This window comes from Aethalodelphis obliquidens, unplaced genomic scaffold (genome assembly GCF_003676395.1).
Source record: "Aethalodelphis obliquidens isolate GAN/ISIS:26980383/991018 unplaced genomic scaffold, ASM367639v1 scaffold3, whole genome shotgun sequence".
In the NCBI taxonomy this organism is placed as follows: Eukaryota; Metazoa; Chordata; class Mammalia; order Artiodactyla; family Delphinidae; genus Aethalodelphis; species Aethalodelphis obliquidens.
Window position 1 is genome coordinate 56,425,328 of NW_020837947.1, and position 22,836 is coordinate 56,448,163.

Consider the following 22,836-nt stretch of genomic DNA (forward strand, 5'->3'; position numbering starts at 1 on the left):
ACGAGGCAGGTGGTCAAAAGTCAAGCACAAATACTGACAAAGAAGTACAAGGAATACTACAGGATACTATTATTAAGCCAATTTCTTGTCTTTATTTCCTAACTTTGTAGAAAGTTAATAGCAAAAGCATTGAATGTGGCCAATATGAGGCAAGTCTAGGCTGCCTGGAGCTTTTATCTTTTGTATTTACAAGAAAAGTGTCTGATTGGTTTGACAGGAAGGAGCCAAAAAATGTCATATGTACCACTCTATAAAGAAGTTTATTTTATAAACAGCATTCTCCAACTCAAGGTAAGGAAACTACAGCACATAAGCTGAAGTCTGCATTTGACTTTATATTACCTGAGTGGGAACATACTATATCCAAAGAAGGTTTTCTGGTATTTGACCCTAGCATACCCCATTCAGAATGGAGTTTTATTTTTGAGATTTAAAGATCAGAACAGTTGAAACCTGACTAATAGTGGTTAATTAGATACTCACAATTTCAAAAGGCAGAGATATTTGATCATTTGCTTAAAATCCTGTAGTTCAGGTAAATAGTAGAATGTGACAGAAAATTATTTATTTCCAATTCACTTCCACCATGGGAGACTCAAATTACTTATAAAGGGCATCAGTCTTTTAAAGCCATTCCTTGAAAAACTAAAGTCTCAATTCCTCACCAATTCCTCACATCTAAGTTCAATGGACACAATATAGAAACATGAGATTATTACTAAAATAAAAGGAAAGCCAATAACACAGATAATATTCAACAGACATATGACAGTAGATCAGATGCTTGCAAATGAGCAAGCAAATCTCAGTGTCACACATCGTTTCGTGTGAAAATATGCTAGACAGCATGTCCCAGCCTCAGTTACATGGCCCTCCCCTTGCACTCTCCACTGAAGTAATCATTCTCCTGTGACTGCTAACAACCTTCTTTGGCATAAGCTGCTTTCAAAAGGTTTTGTTGTATTTTTTGTTTTGTTTTGTTTTGAATTGTCTTCTACCCTACTGTCTTCTATGTTTACCCCTGCTGCAGAAGCAGATATCACCAAGTGTAATTCCAAGTGTATTGCTGAGGAGTATTCTACTGTGAGATATTCCATAATTTATTTATTCATTCACCTTTTGATAGGCATTTGAGCAGTATCCAAGTTTTAGCTATTGCGAATAATATTGCTATGAACACTTGTGTACATGTCTTTGTGTGGAAACCTGTTTTAATTTCTTTTGGTAAATTCCTAGAAATGAAATTATTGGATCATACAGAAAGTGTATATTTACTTTCTTCAGAACTGGCAAGCTGTCGTTAAAAGTGGTTGTACCATTTTGGTTTTTTTTATAGTGATCTTGGGGTCTTCTTATGTATTTATTTTTATTTTATTTATTTTTGGCTATGTTGGGTCTTCGTTTCTGTGCGAGGGCTTTCTCTAGTTGTGGCAAGCGGGGGCCACTCTTCATCACGGCGCGCAGGTCTCTCGCTATCGCGGCCTCTCTTGTTGCGGAGCACAGGCTCCAGATGTGCAGGCTCAGTAGTTGTGGCTCACGGGCCTAGTTGCTACGCGGCATGTGGGATCTTCCCAGACCAGGGCTCGAACCCATGTCCCCTGCATTGGCAGGCTGTGCCACCAGGGAAGCCCCTGTACCATTTTTATATACCCGGGAACAGTGTATGAGAATTCCATTTTCTAAACACCTTCACCAAAAGGTGGGCAGTCTGGTAGGCTTGGTTGGCCCCCAGTCTGGTTGGTTGCCAGGCCCCGCCTTGTACAGATGCTGCTGGCTGCTGTTTACTGGGGCCTGGTCATGAGGTGGCTGGTCGCTGGCTCACTGGTGGATAGAATCAGAGTCCTGAAGACTCTGGGGCTGTTGCCTATTCACTGGCGGGTGAAGACAGATCCTGGGGTTAGTGCTGGACTACTGGCAGCAGAGCTGGTTCCTGGAGTATAGCTGCAGGGCCGAGGGATCCCAGAGCTCATTTCAGACCGTTAGTGGGAAGGGGTCGGTTCCTGACACAGTTGGTTATAGGGTCGGGAGTGTCCCGAAGGTTGCATTGGTCTAGTGGGCAGGGCCAGGGCCCTGCTGGCCCCAGGGTAGGGTCTGGCCTGCGTCTGGTATCTGCCCTCTGGTGGTGAGGCTGGTCTGGAGGCTTGTGGAGGCTTCCTGGTGTGAGTGGCCAGTGCCTGCCCACTGGTGGGTGGAGCTGGGTCTTGGCCCTCTGGTGGGCAGGGCTGTGTCTAGGGGCGTGTCCAGAGGTGGCTGTGGGCTCTTTAGTCTTTAGGCAGCCAGTCTGCTGATGGGTGGGGCTATGTCCCCCAATCCCCACCCCCCAGTTAGTTGTCTGGCCTGAGACACCCCAGCACTGGCACCTCTAGGCTGTTGGGTAGGGCCAGGTCTTGGTGCTAATAAGCCACCAGTGAGAGCAGTGTTCACATGGCAGTGTTTTGCCTTATGCATGTTTTCCCTTATGAAATGTTTATTCTTTTAGGCTATAATTTGTTACACAGCAAAACATATCTAATATAATGGAGTGCATTCCTTTCACTCACATTTCATTTAGTTTCTTCGACCACATATAACCAAAAGAGTCTAGGAAATATAGTCTATTTATATACCCAGTAAGAAAGGGAGAACAGCTTTTGGTGGAGAGCTGGCATTCTCTGCAAAACACATTCTAGTATCTGGACATTATTTGACCTGTGCTTCAGTTTCTCCAACTACATTGTGAAAATGGAAACCCAAATTTTAGTGACAATTAGCTATTTCTGCCATAGCTGATTTGTGTTAAATGCATGCACTTGAACCAAAGAATGGAGGCCAAGAAACTGGATTAACAGCTACTAATATGACAGCTGTCATGGTATACAACTGGAGACAAAGGGAGTAGTTTTCAGAAGATCCATGGACGGGAGCACTAGGAAGGCAATTGCATAGACACACACTACATTTCTCAATAAATATCTTCAGAATGAATTAATTAAATTGGACTTTTCTACGAAAGAATGTTTAAAATATAAGACTGTTAGTGGGCATGAGATAGACGTATATATCATGACATGGAAAGGCCTCTGTGGTATACTGTTAAGTGATAAAAGCAGATTATAGAATAGCCTGTATAAAATGACCCCACTTATAAAAGCAAACAACGAATATGAATAAATATATATGCATGAAACAGCCTTGGAAAAAAATGTAACTCAAACTGTCAGCAATTGTTGCCCCTAAGGATATTCACTTTCTTTTTACTGTTTGCTATTCTTTGAATTTTTCTACTATTTTTTACACACTGCATTATTTAAATTGTTTACAATAAATATCTATTACTTTTATAGGGATATGTAGTAATAAAAAGCAAAAAGAGCAATAAAAATAAATATATTCTTTGGGGAAAAAAAATCTTTCTCTCTAAAATGCTTCACAAATCTGCCTTTTTCTCTCTATTGCATGCTATTTCCTTAGTTTAGTCTTTACCATTTATTAACTAAACCAGGATTCAGCAAACATTTCCTGTTACGGGCCATATAGTAAATACTTTGGCATGCAGACTATATGTTCCCATTCACATCTACTCATTCTGTTGTAATAGCTTGAAAGCAGCTGAAAATGATACCTAAACTAGTGAGTGTGGCTGTGTTCCAATAAAGCTTTATTTACTAAAACAATTGGTGGGCTAGCCCACGGGCCATAGTTTGCTGACCACTCACTTAGACTACTTCAAATTATATCTCTGACTCTAATCCTCTCCTCCTCCCCCTCCCATATCTTACACTGTTCCTACATATGTCACATAATTTCTTCACATCCCGTGTTTTTACTTAAGTCTCATCTGTCTGGAAAATTCTTAGATTTGGTGACATCTAGATCATTTTTTAAGACCCAAAGTGCCTTCATGACCCTGGTAAATAAAATTGACTGTTTTCTTTCTGTGCTTCCACAGTCTTTGTACATACCTTGATTGACACCTTGTATTGTGATGATTTCCCTATGTGCCTCTCAGTCAGACACAGGAGGGCTGAGACTATGCTTCTGAATTCATGGAACCTAACAGAAGACAGAGCAGAGAACAGGGATTCAGAAATGTTTGCTGAGTGAATAAAGACACAGAGAGAGGTATCTCTTTGGCCTTTTAGACTTCCAAATTAAGTGCAGAAAATTCCTCCTTCCAGCAGTCCTTTTTCCCTCCACAATCAGAGCAATCAATACCTGTTAGCTTGGATCTTTCTTCTTTCCTTCCTTTTTGTATCTCTGCATGCTTTAATGCCCAGAGCAAATAAAACCATATAGATAATATCAACTTTTTGAATCTAATTTGTCATCTGATCCAAAACAATACACTAAGCATTTACAAGTTACATCATTCAGGGGGATGGTTCATATTTGCCTTCTAGTCCAATTTATAAGGATTTTCCCCCAACCCAGGTTCACCAGATGGTGAGCCACTTGACTATGGGGAGTATATTTTTGAAAAGCTGAAAAATATCTAGTGCATAAATGAATGGCTCCCTAGGTCACAGCCTGCCAAGTTCAGAATGTGCCCCAGGTATGCTTAGGACCTTTTCACAGGGCTTGTACATAGGAAAAATATTACTTATATGCAATAAACTATCAAAAAGCCCATTACATTATTTAGCTTAATCCTCCCTCAGCCCTTCAAATGGCTATTATCACCAATTTGCTGATGAGGAAACTGAGGCTCGTGGTTGTTAATTATCTAGCCCACTGTCATAGTGAACAAGGAAGGAGTCCTTCAGATTTTAAATCCTGTGTCCTTTTCTCATACGTGACTTAATCTCATCTTCCCTTGACTCTTAACACTTGGATGATAACCTTTTGCATATCATTTAAAATGAGTTATTAAGCTACCCTGTTCAGTACTAGAGCTTTTGCAGCTGACTTTCTGCTTAACAATATGGTTAATTATGCAAATTATTGTTAAAAGGGGTTCCAAAAGTTTGCCTGTTGAATAGTTTTTAAATGTTTAAAACAGATAATTAACATGGTTTTAAGCACCACTCTATACTGAGCTTTGTTGAGCTTTCCCTAGGTTTTGGCGGGCAGTGAGATGGACTAGACTGAGATGACCCACATCTGAAGACTCAATAAATATCCATCCACAGAAAAGGCAGGTGAGCTGCTAGATCTGAGCAGCCCGAAATGGTCAGGAAAGGTTAATGTCAGTCATAGTACTGGAAAATTCAACAGTAGGTGGGAACTCCAGTACATGTACAGAATACAATAACAAAAGATCCAGAGATCTACCCATCATCCAAAAGATCCTGAAGCTAATAATAGAAATCTACTCTTATGGGTAGAACTGAATCAACAAAAAACCGGGAAGAAGCCCAGCCCCATAGGAGCTAGCATACCTGTCTTAGGACACAAGGCTGAGACTCATGCACAGGGGAACCAGACAACACATCAGGGGCAAGAAGGAGGCTGCAAAGTTAAAGTGACAGCAGCTGACTTGACTTAGGGCCTTCCCATTCTCTCTTCCCAAAAGGCAGAAATGTACCAAGCAGTTATATAGGTTGAATTCTATGGGTGATGGATACAATCTTCCAGCTAAGAAGAGACAGGAAAAACAAGTAGAGATTACTGTGCACCCATCTCCACTTCACTCTTGTCTGCCTCCCTTTATTCATTTCACCTCAATGTTCAAAGGTTTTAAGTAACCAAAGTATACTTTGGAGTATTTGTCTTAATTATTAAGTGATGTTTATTTTTCTTGTTCTGAATTTTTAAAATAATTGAATATTTTGTATTTCACTATGAAAAAAATATAATATCCAATTGATTTTTCCCCCTTTGTGTCAACAGTCCTCTGTAGAATCCCTAACCTTGCTTTAACCAACTCTTTATTCACCAAACTGAAAATTGCAATTAATTCAAACTGCACAGATTAATGTTTTTAAAAAAATCTCCACACTGGGAATTCCCTGGTGGTCCAGTGGTTAGGACGCTGCGCTTCCACTGCAGGGGGTGCAGGTTCGATCCCTGGTCAGGGAACTAAGATCCCACATGCCGTGTGGCGCGGCCAATAAAATAAAATTAAATTAAATTAAAAATCATTACACTACAAAAAAATTAAGGGTACACATGCCTCTTAAATATTCACAAATGATGAAAGGGTTAATTATTGTGCATTCTCTTGATGAAATATTATGCACTGACTGAAATGATATTTTAGAATGCCAAGAAACCAAGTACACAAATGCTTATATTTAAAAAATTAAAATCTGAATCCATAACTACAACTAGATAAAAGTTTTATACGTGGGCAAAAATGGTAAGAGAATACTGAAAAAACAAAAATGTGGTTTTATAGAGAGGCAGAAAGACAGACTAATAATATAATAAATAAAGACTAAATAATAAATAAATAAAATAATAAATAAAGACTAATAATATAATAATAAATTATATTTTATTTTTTGGTGTTATAATGTTGTTTGGGCAATTAATCACATTTCTTAAAATGAAATGTATATCCCTCACCTATTTCTATTATATTTAACTTTTAATTAATTGAGATGAGTTCATGAGCTTACATAACATATAGTTTCACAGAACCACCGCCCTAAAAATGCTCAGCTGTTCCACTGTGGTACATCTAAAACAAAGCAATTCAAAGAATCTAGTATCTTTGGAAATGGAGCTGTAACTTCATGTATCTAAAAAAAAAAAAAGTCTTTCCATGCTACACATGATAAAGGAAGGTGTCATTCAACACAGCTTAGAACAGAGTGTTATTCAACACAGCTTAGAATAGAGTGTGTTCCAGGGAAATCTCTATCTGTGACCTCCTAATCACCTCCATCCCCTAACTCTATCCCTCCCCATCCTCCTGCAATTTTCATTTGTGATTTGAAATTTTTCTCTAATCCTCAGTGTTCTCACACAGAACGCTAAAAGATTTTGCCCTTCTGCTTTTTGATATGCCATTTTTGGTTTCTAATTTGAATGCACTTAAATCCTGCACAAAATTAAACTCTGATTATGCATTCACTTACCTTTTATTCCTTAAATGTAGTTTTCCTTCCCCTGAGTTCATAGTGGCAGGCTGATAAAGGCCTGCTTACATGGGCAATTTTATTAAATTAATACACATTCAGTGGAAACATTCAGATATGATTATTTTACTATTCATAATACATAATTTGTTTCCTTTGAGGAATCGTTTATTCTTCCAATAAATAACTTCAATAAAATACAATAACATAAGATTGAATACATGGATAGGCCTTTTTCATTACGAGGAAGTATTAAAAATATGGTCTTTTCCCAAAAGAACTTTTTAAATATCAGTGCTAAAAAGATGAAGTAAAATGAATTTTTATAATAGTATTAAAATTTGTGGCAGCTTAAATGAAAGAAGATTCTAATATGAAAATGGTTATTTTTTATTGTTTATATCTTCAGATTTATTGCCACTATATTGTTTTGGCTGCTAGCTGTGACCTAGTTTTCATTTGCTTATATTTTTTATTTGCTTTATTTTAAAAATCTTACGGCAAAATAAAAAATACTGAAAGTTTCTTTTAAATAACATCGAAGATTTTTATATCAACTGTACTACAAAACAACCTGAGTATTAATGAATATAAATTTGGAGTGGTGATTCTGAGGCAGGAACTTGCTTAGAATGTTCAACAATAGCAAGGAGGCAGGATGACTGAAGCAAAGAGAGGGAAGAAAAGGGTGAATGTAGAAGGTAACACCAAAAAGGTAACTAAAGGGAAAGACATTGGGCCATCGAGGTCTTTAGATATTATTATACATGCAATGGGAAGCCATTGCATTGAACAGCATAGTGACATGACCTTCTTTAACTTTGAATGACTTTGACTTTGAAAAGTCAAAGGCTTACTCAGGCTGCTGTGTGGTGAGTAGACTGTGGAATGAGCAAGAGTAGAATTAGGGTAATGAGGACGGTAGCTTTGAGGTAGCTTGTTTTTGTACTGTGTGGTAAGGTGTGGTTAGATTTTGGAGATACAGAAACCTACAGATATACCCATTACCAGGTTCACCTGTTGCTAATATTATATCCCATGTGCTTTATCATTTCTCTCTCTCTCTCTCTCTGTGTCTCTCTCAGTCTCTCTCTCTTTCTCCCAGGCCTCATTCAAATAGTTCTTCTGAACTATTTGAGAATAAGTTATATTCATCATATATCATGGTCCTTTACTTCTAAATTCCTCCATGTGCATTTCACAAATTCAACTTCAGTAAATTTAACATTGACACAGTATCTAATTTTATCTAATTTACCATTTGTATTCCAATCTTGTAAGTTGACTTAGTAATGTCCGTTATAGCACTGTTCCCTTCCAGTACAGGATCCAGTATTACCTTTAGTTGTCATGTTTCTTTAGGCTCCTTTAATATGGAACATTTCAGCAAACTCTGTCTCTTATGAATATATCTTTAACGTAGAGCCAACTGACAGGACTGAACATTTATACAGATGGATTTGACGTGGGCTTTGAGGAAGCTGAGGATGATCCCAAAATTTTTAGCTTGAGAAACTGAATAAATGTCATTTATTGTGATAACCAATACAACAAAGATGAAGGGGGGGCAGGTGGTAGGAATAGAAACCACTAAGGAGGTGCCTCTTTGTGAAAGAGACTTATAGTTCTTACTCATGTCTTATTCTCCTCTCCTGGACACACTGCAGCATTTTACTTCCCCACCACCTTACACCTACCTGGGGCTATATTATCAGTTCTAATAGGTTGTGTAAAAAATTAATAAACAGAAACCTCAATTAGAGTTGGGACTCTCATGCCCTGTGATAATAGCAGAGCCCAACAGGAAGAAGAAAGACCTCTCTCCTTTTCTAGCAAGGATTTAGCCAATGGAAGGTCAAACTCTGTTTACTGTAGCCCTCCCAACTTCCTTTTCCTCTATATAAAAGCGTCCTCCTTCCCTTGCTGTGTATCTGGGAACTTGCGCATGGCTCTCTGTGGTTGCAGACCTCGAATTTGCAATTCTCTGCTAATCCCGAATAAACCCATTTTTGCTGGAGAAATATCTGGCAGCCTATTTGGTCTGGGTCAACAGCTGTAAACTGAAATGATAGTATCACACCCCAAGTGAAGCATTCTATTCTCCTGTCTCACTGCTCAAGGAGGCTGCATGTTTCAAGTGGTGCAGCTGCAGGATGGTGGAGGCTCCATCATTCTGGATTATTGAGTTGTCACATGAAGAACATTTGCCCTGGAGAATTGCCCAGACACACAGCAGACTTTGTATGAGGAAATAAACATTTGTTATGTTAATCCACTGAAATTTGGGGGTTGACTGCTACCTCGCCTGTCATGACTAAGTCACTATTAGACACGCAAGTGAAAATGGTAAATAGACATTTGGATATAAGATTTTGGAGTTGGGATCGGGTCAGGTCTAGGAAAGTTCGGGAACCAACAACATGCAAATGATGGTTAGAGGCATGAGATTCCCCCATCTAGAGAGTGTAGGCATGGATAATTGATTAATAGGTGATTGATTGATTGACACATACATATAGACATGATGGCCTAGCCCTCTACCACCTGCCATAAATGATCATTCCAGGAAAGAGCATATGACCAAAGTCAGCCACTCAAAATCTTTTTGCAGGATTTTTCAAACTAGAACAAAGAGAACCAGTCTCTCTTATGTGGTGGGAGTCAGAGACCACAGTCTATGAGGGTCAAGAAGTTATGCTCCAAGCCATGTGTATGAAACTAGAAAGAGTGGGTGAGAGGAACGTTGAAGCAGAGAGAAAAGAAGAAATAAGAGGGAGTCCCAACACCATTCAGTTCCCTAGTTCTCATTGTTCTTGAGGCTATTTCCTTCATGTCTAATGGATAGTTTGGTCATTCAACAAAACTATTAATTACAAGAACCAGTAATTCCCATATTCTCCTAATATAGTTTGAATAGATTTCCATGATCTAAAGCCCAAAGAATGCTGGATAGTAAATGAACGTTACCAAGTTAATAAAATATAAACTTCTAACTTAAAAAAGTCATGATTGGCTTCTCCTGTTTTTACAGAGCTCTAAGTGAAAGTCATCATTTACTTCCTATCCCTTCCCCCATTTAAGATCCTATTCCAGTTATCTATAGATGCATAAGAAACCACTCCAACACTTAGTGGTTTAAAGTGACAATCAATCTGCAATTTAGGCAGAGCTCTGTGGGGAAGGCTCATCTCTGCTCCACATGGTGTCAGCTGGAAGACCTGAGCAAGAATATTTGAGTACAAAGTGACCACTGGTCACGCCTGGTTGGGGGGTGTGTGTGAGTAGGTGTAACCTCCCAGGTATGGCAACTCCACTTAAGTGAGGGCTGTTCTCCAAAGGCTGCAGTTGTGAGTGCTTAGCATCCAAAACTCACAGTAGCTGGGATGGATATACCCACCCAAGAAAGAAGCTCTGAGCAGGGCAACAGCATGTTCACTACACATCTTCTTTTGAATGTTTTACTAGAAGTTGTATATATCAACCTGATATCTAGGCATAAACTGAGAAGAAAATTTGACTAGCCCTTAACTAGATACAGAGTGAATAGCAAGTCTTACCATTGTCTGTTGAGTAGAACTCTCCTTGTTTGAAGATGAAGGTAAAAAAATCAACATAGTATCTATGAGAGGGACTTCAAGAAATTTAAAAAAAAACCATTAAACTCAACAAAAGTGGATCACTGGGACTTCCCTGGTAGCGCAGTGGTTAAGAATCTGCCTGACAGTGCAGGGGACACGGGTTCAAGCCCTGGTCCGGGAAGATCCCATAGGCCGTGGGGCAACTAAGCCCGTGAGCCACAACTACTGAGCCTGCACTCTACAGCCCGTGAGCCACAACTACTGGAGCCCACGTGCCTAGAGCCTGTGCTCCACAACAAGAGAAGCCACCGCAATGAGAAGCCCGCACACTGCAACGAAGAGTAGCCCTGGCTCACCACAAGTAGAGAAAGCCCGCACAGAGCAACAAAAACCCAACGAACCAAAAATAAATAAATACATGAGTTAATTTTTAAAAATATATTATAAAAAAGTGGATCACTGAAAATTATTTATTATATACAAAAGAATTGGGTGATTTTAATAGTTTTGTTAAAATACAATTTATATGTCATAAAATTAATTGATTGAAATAATTGAATGAATAAGTGTTTTACATTTACATATACAACCTTCACTACAATCTAATTTTAGAACATTTCCATCATTATTAAAAAAATCACATGCCCATATACAGTCATTTCCCAAGGCCATCCCTCTGCCCCCGCAGGCATGTTGTATCATGTATCAGCACATCTTTGTTCTTTTTGTTTTTCTTTTTTTTTTTTTTGCAGTACGCGGGCCTCTCACTGTTGCGGCCTCTCCCGTTGCGGAGCACAGGCTCCGGACGCGCAGGCTCAGCGGCCATGGCTCACGGGTCCAGCCACTCCGCGGCATGTGGGATCTTCCCGGACTGGGGCACGAACCCGTGTCCCTTGCATCGGCAGGCGGACTCCCAACCACTGCGCCACCAGGGAAGCCCATCTTTGTTCTTTTTATTGCCTGTTACTACTGAAGAGTATTCCATTGTATTTTGTTTACACATTTACCAGTTGATGAACATTTGAGTTGCTTACATTTTTTGGCTATTGTGAATAATGCTGTTATGAATGTTCATGCACAAGTCTTTATGTGGACATTTTTACTTTTCATTTCTCTTAGGTAGGTATCTAGGAGTGGAATTCTTGGATCATATGTTAACGCAATGCTTAACTTTTTGAGGAACTGCCAAACTGTTTCCAAAGCAGCTGCACCATTTTACATTCCCACTAGCAGTGTATGAAGATTCCAATTTCTCCACATCTTCCAATACTTGTTATTATCTTACTTTTTTGTTGTGGCCATTCTAGTGGACGAGAAATGACATCTCATTGTCATTTTGTTTGCATTTCCCTGATCGCTAATGATTTTTTTTATGTGTTTATTGGCCATTTGTGCACTTTCTTTGGAGAAATATCTATTCTCATCCTTTGCCCATTTTAATTAGATTATCTATTTTTTTAGTATTGATTTGTAAGAGTTCTTTATCTATTCTGGATATAAATCTCTTATTATATATATGATTTGCAAATATTTTCTCTCATTCTATGAATTGCTTATTGACTTTCTTGATGGTATCTTTTGAAATGTAGAAGTTTTTAGTTTTAAGTCCAATTTATCAATTTTTCTTTTACCCCTTGTATTTTTCTGTCACATCCAAGAATCACAAAGGTTTTCCCCTATGCTCTCTTCTAAGAGTTTCATAATATTAGTTTTTACATTTAGGTGAGGTCTGTGATCCATTTTAAGTTCATTTTTGTGTATAGTGTGATATAGGAGTTGTGTCATTTTTTGCATGTGGATATTCAATTGTCCTAGCATTATGTGCTGAAAGGACTCTTTCCTATTGAATTTTCTTGGCACCTTCATCAAGAAAACTGAATGATTTTAGAAAAGCAGTAGACATACTCAGTCTGACAAGTCCCTGACCTATATCAAAGAAGAGTAGACCATTAGGAGAAAACAGTGTGACATTAAAACAAGAAGAGAATAAGATGAAATGGGTAAAATAAAGAAAGAATGCAAAGGAATAAATAATATAACAGAAGCATTAACATGCACAGTACAGAGCAGAAAAGGAACTACTGAATGTCTAACCTCTTCCAGTTATATACATATATATGCACATATAAATAGATAGATGGATAGCTTTTTAAAAAAACTGTAAAGCAGAAGTTGATAAATATGACAGACAGAATAAAAATGCAATATAAGAACTTTAGATGTTTTTCAATTAAGAAATTTGAATAATTTGAATAATAATTAAAGACATAGCTGAAGAAAGAATCCCTTAAGTAAAGATGTGAGTATATGGATGAGAAATGCTCAGAGCTTCCCTAGAAAAAAAATCCAAAAGAAATCTCCACATAGATTTATTATAGAAAAAATGTATTAAAGGAAAATTCCTTTATAATCTAATTAAAATGGGCAAAAATCTATGAGGAAAAATGCTATCTTTGCATGAGAGAGGCAATTGGATTGCTCCAGTTTCCTCTACTAAACAATAAATGTTAGAAGACAGGGGAAACATTTTAAGTTTTGAGTAAACAAACCTTTTTTTTTAAAAAAAAAAAAAAACAAAGACTTTAAAACCTGGGAATGTTGTCTTTCATTTGAAAGTACCTAAAAAAATCTTAGAAATTCAAGGGTTTGCTCTCCCCCAATTTATTTGAATAATAATCATAATAATCATGATAATAACAGATAACACTTATTAATGTGCCAGGCATTGTTCCAAGCACTTTACATATATATATATATATTAACTCATTTAATTCTCACAACAACTCTATGAGATGGATACTGTTGTTATCCCCATTTTACAGGTGAGAAACTGAGGCACAGAGCACTCAAGGAACTTGCTCAAGGTGACATGATTAATAGGAGGCAGATTTAGGTATGAACCTGGGCAGTATGGCACTGGAGGTCATGCTCTTAACCACCAAGATAGGCTTCCTCCACTACAGATGGTACTATATTTTTCTATATTCACAGCTCCTAATGTCAGTGAAAGGCACTAGAAGTTGTTTAGAGGTTGAAAGAAAGTATTCAACTTTTAAAAACCTGAATTGCGTATTATGTACTAGTCGCAATGCTAGTCATGGGGCTACAGAGAAAAAGAAAGACTCAGCAACAAAGAGCTCCCCACAGTCTAGCACGAGAAGCAGGCGAGTCAGCAAAGGCAGTCCATGAATGTAGCAGGGGGATGCAGAGTGCACAGGGAGAAGAGGCACTGAACTGGCAACCTGGGGGCTCAGCACAGTATTCCTAATTTCAGTCTGCAACTAAACTCATTCTCTGAGTTGGACCAAAAGCCCGTAGTATTAGGCACCCACAGCTGGGCCCACCAGTCTTGAGTGAACTAAAGATAGAAGTTTTGCAAGTTCAAAAAGCAGCAGCAACAATTCTTTTTCCCTTTTCTTCCCCCTAAACAATGACTGGTTGTTGCCCTTTGATTCTCTTGTGCCTAATTAGACGCTGAAGAAGCTAACCAGGCTTCCGTTAAACTTAACTGGAATGATGTGTTTTACAGAATCTTGCAGACATGAAAAGTGAATTGGTACCCACTTTCAGGTTTGACTCTGTTCAGCAACTGTCCAAGGCAATGGACAATGGAAGCTACAGGAGGCTGAGCAGTTAAAACTGTAATTCTCGGGCTTCCCTGGTGGTGCAGTGGTTCGGAGTCCGCCTGCCGATGCAGGGGACACGGGATCGTGCCCCGGTCCAGGAGGATCCCACGTGCCATGGAGCGGCTGGGCCCGTGAGCCATGGCCACGGAGCCTGCGCGTCTGGAACCTGTGCTCCGTGGCGGGAGAGGCCACAACAGTGAGAGGCCCACGTACCGCAAAAAAGAAAAAGAAAAAGAAAAAGAGAAAAAAGACTGTAATTCTGTTTCTTTCATAAAAACCATGGTCGAATAGCCCAGAAATAGACCCCCATAAATTCAGTCAACTGATCTTTGATAAAAGAGCAAAGGCAATACAATGGGACAAAGATAGTGTTTCAACAGATGGAGCTGGAACAACTGGACATCCACACGTGAAAAAATGAACCTAGACTCAGACCTTACACCATCACAAAAGTTAGCTCAAAATGGATCACAGACCTGAATGTAAAATGCAAAACTATAAAACTCCTAGAAGATAACAAAGGAGGAAACCTACATGATGCTGGGTATGGTGATGCCTTTTAGATACAACACCAAAGACAACTCATGAAAGAAATAATTAACAAGCTGGACTTCACTAAAATTAAAGACTTCTGTTCTGTGAAAGACAATGTCAAGAGAATGAGAAGTCACAGACTGGGAGAAAATATTTGCAAAAGACACATCTGGTAAAGGACTGTTACCCCAAATATACAAAGAACTGTTAAAACTCAACAGTAAAAAAAACAAACAACTTGATTAAAAAATGGGACAAAAATCTTAAGACATCTCAACAAAGAAGATACACAGATGGTAAATAAGCGTGTGAAAAGTTGCTCCACAGCATGTCATCAGGGAAATGCAAATTAAAACAATAATGGGATACCATTACACACCTGTTAGAATGGCCAAAATCCTGAACACTGACAACAAAGGCTGGTGAGGATGTGGAGCAATAGGAACTCTGGTAGCATTACTGGTGGGAATGCAAAGTGGTACAGCCACTTTGGAAGACAGTTTGGTGGTTTCTTACAAAACTATACTCTTACCACACGATCTGACAATCTCGCTCCTTGGTATTTACCCAAAGGAATTGAAAATTTATGTCCACACAAAAACCTGATATGCAGTTTTTTTTATAGCAGCTTTATTCGTAATTGCCAAAATTTGGAAGCAACCAAGATGTCCTTCAGTAGGTAAATGAATAAATAAACTATGGTACATCCAGACAATAGAATATTATTCAGCATTAAAAAGAAATGAGGGCTTCCTTTGTGGCGCAGTGGTTGCGAGTCTGCCTGCCGATGCAGGGGACACAGGTTCATGCCCCGGTCCGGGAAGATCCCACATGCCGCAGAGTGGCTGGGCCCGTGAGCCATGGCCGCTGAGCCTGCGCGTCCGGAGCCTGTGCTCCGCAACGGGAGAGGTTGCAGCAGTGAGAGGCCCGCATACCGCAAAAAAAAAAAAAAAAAAAAAAAAAATGAGCTCATTAATAGCTCATGAAAAGACATGAAAGAAACTTGAATGCATATTACTAAATAAGCCAATCTGGAAAGCCTATATACTATGATTCCGACCACGTGACACTCTGGAAAAGGCAAAACCATGGAGACAGTAAAAAAGATCAGTGGTTGTAAGGGCATAGCAGGGAGAGAGATGAATAGGTAGAGCACAGAAGATTGTTAGGGCAGTGAAAATACTCTGTATGATACTATAATGATAGATATATATATTATACTATTGTCCAAACCCGTAGAATGTACAACACTAAGAGTGAACTCTAAGGTAAACTATGGACTTTGGGTGATTGTGATGTGTCAGTGGAGGTTCATTCTTGGTAAAAAAATTTTACTTTCTCATGAGTGATATTGATCATGGGGAAGGCTACAAATGCGTGGGGTCAGGAGGTCTTTGGGAAATCTCCATAGCTTCCTCTTAATTTTGTTTTAAACCTAAAACTGCTCTTAAAAAATAAAATATTTTTTAAAGGGTCAAAAAAAAATTCAAGGGTTCAAACTCAATGAAAATTTCATTGTCAAATTCAATGAAAATATGACATCCATGTACCTTACTGGTATATTACTGTATGGGAAGGTGTGATGGTCTGCCCGTACTCTTTCTGAACCCCAAAGGAGGAAATATAATTAGATCTGGTTTTCAGGTTGGTGGAGGAAGGAATGTGGAGGTGGGAAGAGTGTGAACCTGTGATGCTTCACTCAGCTGTTTCATCAGGCTCTTTCTTAATGAAATGTGTTATTTCTTGAATTATGACCTATAGTCCACAATTTAGGAGGCCTCACACTGTCAATTTAGTGCTTAATTTTCTCCTGTGAAGGGAGTAATTTATTGAAAAATATCGTTTCCTTATCCAGACCATGTGAGCAGAATTCTTCTGCAGACCTACCTCCCTGAAGGTAATTTGCTAATGAGAAAAGATAAGGGAAAAGAGAGTGAGTACCCTTTGGATATAGCCTCTTTTGGAGTGAAGGTCATTCAAAAATGCAACTAGCACAGAGGTCCAAACTCTGAGATTAACTGAAGTTTCACTTAGATTTAATACCATACGAGCACAATACATTTCAAGATTTCCAAGTACCTCATAACCTGTAAGTTTTCTGTCTTGATTCTTTCAAAATTGTACAGCTAATGCACTTAACCTTCACTTGGAGGTTCATTTCCACCTCAGATACTGAAAGCAGTCTTCACTGATGAGTGTTAGGAAGAACCCTAAGTCAATTTGGTTTAACTCAACACACTTACTTTTATATTTGCCCTGAACTTGGCACTATGCAAGCTACTGATGACAAGATAAATAACCACAAAGAGAAATCAACCACAGGCTTTATTCTTTAAGTGACTGCATAAGAACTGCCTGAGAGGTTGTTAAAAATGTAGGACCTGGCCCAGTTCCCAGAGGTTCTGGTTCATTAGTTCTTCTAGGGGATCCGGAGTGAGAGACTTCTTTTTGGAAACATTTGTCTAGAAGCCAAGCACAGAATAGATATCTCAATATGATGTCAAAATTAACCATTATTTTAATAATGGTTAAAATCATAGACTTTGGCACCAGAAAATCTGGATTTGAATCTAGTACTACTACTTACTACTATATGACATTAGGTAAGTTATTATTATATCTCTATAAAATCTTACCTCCTAGGGTTGTTGTTGATGATTATAATAAATGAAGGAATTTAAGTCTAAAGAAATGAATTAACACTTATAGCTTTAATAATTCTGTTTTACTGAGGGGTACTGTAACAAAATGTCCCATTACAATAAAGGGACTTGGGAATCAGTGTAGGCAAAGGGACAGATGAAGACAAGATCTAGAGTCTGCATGGATGAAGAATGAGATTTTGGAATGAGAGATGAACAGAGATATTTAATTAAGAAGGTTGCTTAAAGTTTGCTCTGTTGTGTGCAAGGTACATTTCCCAAAGAAAACTTCATAACATTTACATTACTAGCCAATGTTTTTGAAGTTGGACTTGCTTTTGCAGGGAATGCCAGAAGAAGTGCTGAGTCTGTTCTCAGAGTGGGCTGGGTGCAAGAGAAAAGGCTGCTCAAAGGGTATAGTCATATTTTTATTACATAAGTAAAATGCTACTAGGCTGACACATAACAAACCTCCAATAAAGCTATGATTCACAGGATGCCACGTGCTCTAAAAAGACGCATGTAGTAGGTTGCATAGAGACTCCCCATAAAGACATGTCCACACCCCAGAACCTGGGGTTGTCTTATATGGCAGAAGATGTGATTAAATAAAGGATTTAGGGCTCATGCACAAAATATCTGCATGGGCCCTAAATGCAATCACATGCATTCCTATAGATATGAGGCAGAGAGGGTTTTGAGACCTAAGAGGGGGAGGCAATGAGATTGGAGCCATGAGGCTGCAAGCCAAGGAACTCCTGGAGCCACCAGCAGGTGGAAGAGACAAGGAACTGATTTTCCCTCAAAGCCTTTGGAGGGAGCAGAGCCCTGTTGACAGCTTGATTTCAGATTTCTGGCCCCCAGAACTGTGAGAGAAAAAAATATCTCTTGTTTTAAGTCACCCAGTTTGTGGTAATTTGTTACAGCAGCCATCAGACAAGAAACAACAATTTTTTCTGAGAAATATAAATGGTGGCCATATGGAGAGATAAGAAATAAAATCAGGTATGTTCAGTTAGGTCTTTGAATGGCACAACTAAGAAGCCAAAACTCTAAGGCCTTAGTACTCAAAGTGTGGTTTTTGGGGCAGCAGCAGCATTACCTCAGAGCTTTTTAAAACTGTAGAAGTGGGGGCCACATTCCAAACCTACTCAGTTAGAATCTGCATTTTAACAAGATTCACGGATCATTTGTATGCACTCTAATATTTGAGAAGCATGCTTCTAGGGAAAGGCTATTGGAAGATTTTGAAAGATTTAATGCAGATCAGTGACAAGGTAATCTTTGCATTTTAGGTCAAACAATCTGGTGGTATTATGAAGAAGAGATGTGACAGGGGTAAAACCCAAGGCAGAGACAAGTGACTGCAACAGTACTAGTAAGAGATTATGAAGTTTTGAACAGAGATGGTGGTAATAGAGATGAGGAAAAAACAACACAAATTTAAGAAATATTCAGACCCTGGTCTGATGTGTACTAATGCTGCTCACACCTAGGTCCTATAACGTGTCCTTATTCTTTGTGCTTCTATTTCTAAGAGGATCTCAAAATGGGATTCTTTCTGGCATAGTTTCTACTGAAGCACCAACAGATGACAGGATACCCAAGTGAGTATGAGATACCTTCTCCTCTCCATAGGCAGGTTTACAAAGGAAATGTGTTCAAGAAACTATTACATGGGACTCTCTCTCTGGGTCTGCCTGTGTATCTATCCACAAGTACTGTACTTTTTTCTCCTAATAAATACTTGTTAAAAAAACAAAAAAAGAAACTATTACATGATTCTCTGAGCCTTCAACCAGATTTAGGATATAAACAAGTGTCACAGAAAGTAAAGAAGCTTCTTCAGAGAACTGCAACTATGTTGTAGACACCTACCCCCTGCAGGGAATAGAGTATGATCTTCCAATCTCACATCTAGTGGGGTTACTGCCAGGGGACCAGAGGAGAGCTTTGAAATGTGTTTTCTGCACGTGGAAAATGCAAGGAACTTGTGTACTGATGTGCCAAAATGCTTCAAGTGTACTGTACACTGAGATGTGATTCCACTTCCACCCCAGGAAACTTAGAGGCTAAGAGCATGACTGACTGCTTGGTGGAGCCAGAAGCATGCCGTTGCTTTAGGACTGGCCTTCACTCCCAAAACTTACCAGGGCAAGGGGCGTAAGCCAGGGAGAAGAGAGCTAGAGTGGCTCACCTTGGGGTCTGTCCAATAAAGCCATCTGGAGGAGAAAGAGGTTCCCCTCAAAAAGAAAGTATAGGTGCACAGCTAGCTTTCCAGGGTCTGAGGAAGGAAAGATGCTTCAGTCAGGGGACTGCAGGAGTTGGGAGCATCTAGTTGAGAACCTTCAGAGTCCTCAAAAGTACCCCCCAACAGAGAGTCTGCTTTAATCATTTGCCTTTAATCAGGACCTGCCAGGGTCCCTGCTTTTAGAATCAGAGAGGGAAACCACCAGGCTGTGTAGCCAAGCAAGACATTTCCTCCATCTCCTGACCTCCATTCAAACCCCAGCTTGTAAGGAATGTGTGTGTCCCTGGAAATGACAGCGCTAAGTGGGGTGGGAGGATGTTGCCATACATAGAAAGGAGAGAGAAGGCCCACCCCACTTCTTCAGTTCAGGCCTTCGGCTCCAAGTAGGCTTAAATAAGCTGGTGGAAGGGAGAAGAATTTACACTAAATCCAATTCTTCACTTTCATTTTTATACTCTAGTGAATAGTCTAGTATTAAATAGTCTACTGAATCACAATAGCGTTTGTGATCTAAAATGACAGTGGAAAGTTACATTATCTAAAAGTAAACAATAACAACAACAATAAAACTATAATCTCCTGGGAGTTTTCCTCTGGGAACAAGTAATCCATTCCAATAAAATTTAAACGAACTGTGAGAGAAAAAAAAGGTTTCATTTTGGCTATGTCAAAAGCTATGCTTGCTCCAGTATGCAAACTAAATTAGAATTTTAGTAAATATTGCTCATCACCCCTCAGGCCAAGAATCTAGTAAAGTGACAGATGCCCTTCCAGAGCCTGAACCTTCAGGAGCGATGCCGGCCTCAGAAGGCGAAGAGGAGGAAGGGGCCCTGGAGGCCATGCTGGCTGTGTCTTGCAGGTGGGGCCATCCCGTTGGGCCCCTGGCTCTTCTCACCGCACTCCACGCACATGCCTCTGAAGCCTCACTTGCGCTGCACCTCTATGATGAGGCATCACATTCTGGAGGAGTTCTTTGCTAATTATCTCTTCCGTCTTTGCAGAGGTTTTGAGATCTCATCTTCAGGAGTATAAACAAAAGGATCTTTTGTGGGGCTGGGCAATGAAGTCCATCTTCTTGCAAAGCACTTCTGAGAATGGATTTGATTGCCTGAATATTGAGGACTATGTACATTTTTTTGTCTTTAAAACACATAAATGAATTTTATATAAATGGGTTTCAATAAATTTCTGCGTTAACAATTTAAAAACATAACTAACTAAATAAAAATAATACCTTAGATGTTGGCTTCCTCAGAGGAGTGTGGGAAGTTGAATTGGTTCATTTAGGTTAGAAGATGGCTAAACAGAAAAAGACGGCTTCTGGCACTTGTGTCAGCTGTGGGCATTAGTAACCCCCATTCATTTCTGTAGGACGTGGTCTCAACACACTTAGGATATGGTTGTCTATTTCCAGAGTTTCAAACTATGAGAGGATATTTTACTCTTTCTGCTTTTATAAAAGGAAACACTATAATTGGTGCTACACACTTAATAAAAAATTGTTGTTTATACTTGTTTTGCTTATATATGTATTTATAATTTCTTGCTGTGTCTCTGTGAAAGCTTAAAAAGAGAAATTCTCCCATAGAGCGTATATGTCAGAATTTATTTTGTAAAATTCACTTTAGGGGTTGTTAAATAACCAGGTCTGTTCAGAGATGTGTAAATCTGATCAAGCAGACAATTTTTATCATTGTACATTGATTGTACCTAGATTTTAAATTTTCAAATGACGCAATTGATGAAATCCATATCACATTTTAAACGAAGAACTTATTTTTAAGCAACCTTCAATATATATTTTAAGTACTAATACTAAAATTAATTATCTGTCCCTATTTTTCTATCTTTCTTCTGCATAATAGCAACATAAACACCAACAGACAGAGCTGTAACCAAAACGAGTCCCTTCTTCTGATCTAGAAAATACTAGGATTCTAGATGATAAACCATTCAATAAAGAAGGGAATGAGGTAACCCTTGACACCTTTGTCATCAGTCCCCAGGTCAAGTCCTCCTTTATGAAGTTCCACATCTTGCCAAAAGATGGGGCTCTTGTATCCAGCACAGAAACTGAAAGTGAGAAGAGAAGGCTACGCAACCCGCAAAGGCCTTTTGCTAGCAAGAAAGTTCAGCTTTGGAGGATGCGCCAAGAGGCCTTTAGACACATTGTCAACCTCTTAGAGACTCAAATTTCCTTACCTGTGAAATCTAGATAATAAAAGTGAGAATAATAGAGTTCTGGAAGAAGTGCTTATTAGCACAATGCCTGGCAAAAGGGCAGATAGATGGGCAATGAATGTTAGCTGCCATCCCTAAAAGCCAACAGTGTTTGTCTTCTCTGCTATTGTGTCTGCTGACCCATAGTAGGTATTCAATACACAATATAGCACTTGAATGAAAGGCTGAAAGAACCTTTGAATCAATCTATAGAGTTAGCTAAACATAGCTTTTAGTCTGAGCCTCCTGAGCCTTTGAGATCGGAATCTTATCCATGACTTGAACCTTGCGCTTCCTGACCAATGACTCTATAATATCTGCCTGCCCGACCTGTGATTTGATAGACTTTAATTGTTCTGGTCCTGCTAAGGTGGTGTTTCAGTTTTCAGCCTGTTTCAGTTTGTTTTGTGTCTTACTATATCTTAACAAGAACAAAACAATCACAACTCATTTTAAACTAGGAAGAGAGCTAAACCTATCAAAATAGTAATAAAAATTATTTTAAACAGAAATTTGACATAAACAACAAGTGGCACCTTAACTCTTTAAATCTTTTAATTTCATTTTAAGCCATAATGGCATTAGTTCCTCAGAGACAATTCCTCAACACATGCATGTAAAGAAAAAATGTTCAAAATATAGGGACGATTTTAGACAATTTCACCCTTCTTTATGGAGGTTTTTGGGAGTTTACACTCTTTCTAGGGGAGTCTTACCCAGTCCCCAAGCCTCAAAATCACTGAAATATTGCTAATTCAGCCTTGTTTTTTAGTATTGTCAGTTCTGGTATTATTGCTCCTGGAAAACTCTCAGTTTTATTGTGTAGCTGTTGCCCAACTTTCAAAAGTACAAGTCCGTAATCTTGGTAGAATCCTTGTATTTATATATATTGGACAATTAGGGAGAAAGAAAATGTTATTGCTCCTGCTCCAATCTTAACTCTCTTGTCAAATATGCTGAGATACTTCATAATAATTCAGAATC

General features: G+C 38.9%; 1 long non-coding RNA gene and 1 other non-coding gene across 3 annotated transcripts in view; one reads left to right on the forward strand and one right to left on the reverse strand.

Annotated features, from left to right (window-relative positions):
* LOC113611142 (uncharacterized) overlaps positions 1-22,836 on the reverse strand; it is an 83,391-nt gene that overhangs the window by 50,890 nt on the left and 9,665 nt on the right. For both annotated transcript variants that reach the window (XR_003429362.1, XR_003429359.1), the window contains exon 3: positions 3,942-4,032. This is a non-coding gene — a long non-coding RNA (uncharacterized LOC113611142). The remainder of the gene's footprint in view (positions 1-3,941; positions 4,033-22,836) is intronic.
* TRNAG-UCC (transfer RNA glycine (anticodon UCC)) lies at positions 5,925-5,997 on the forward strand. Its single transcript has one exon. It is a non-coding gene; the product is annotated as a tRNA-Gly (tRNA).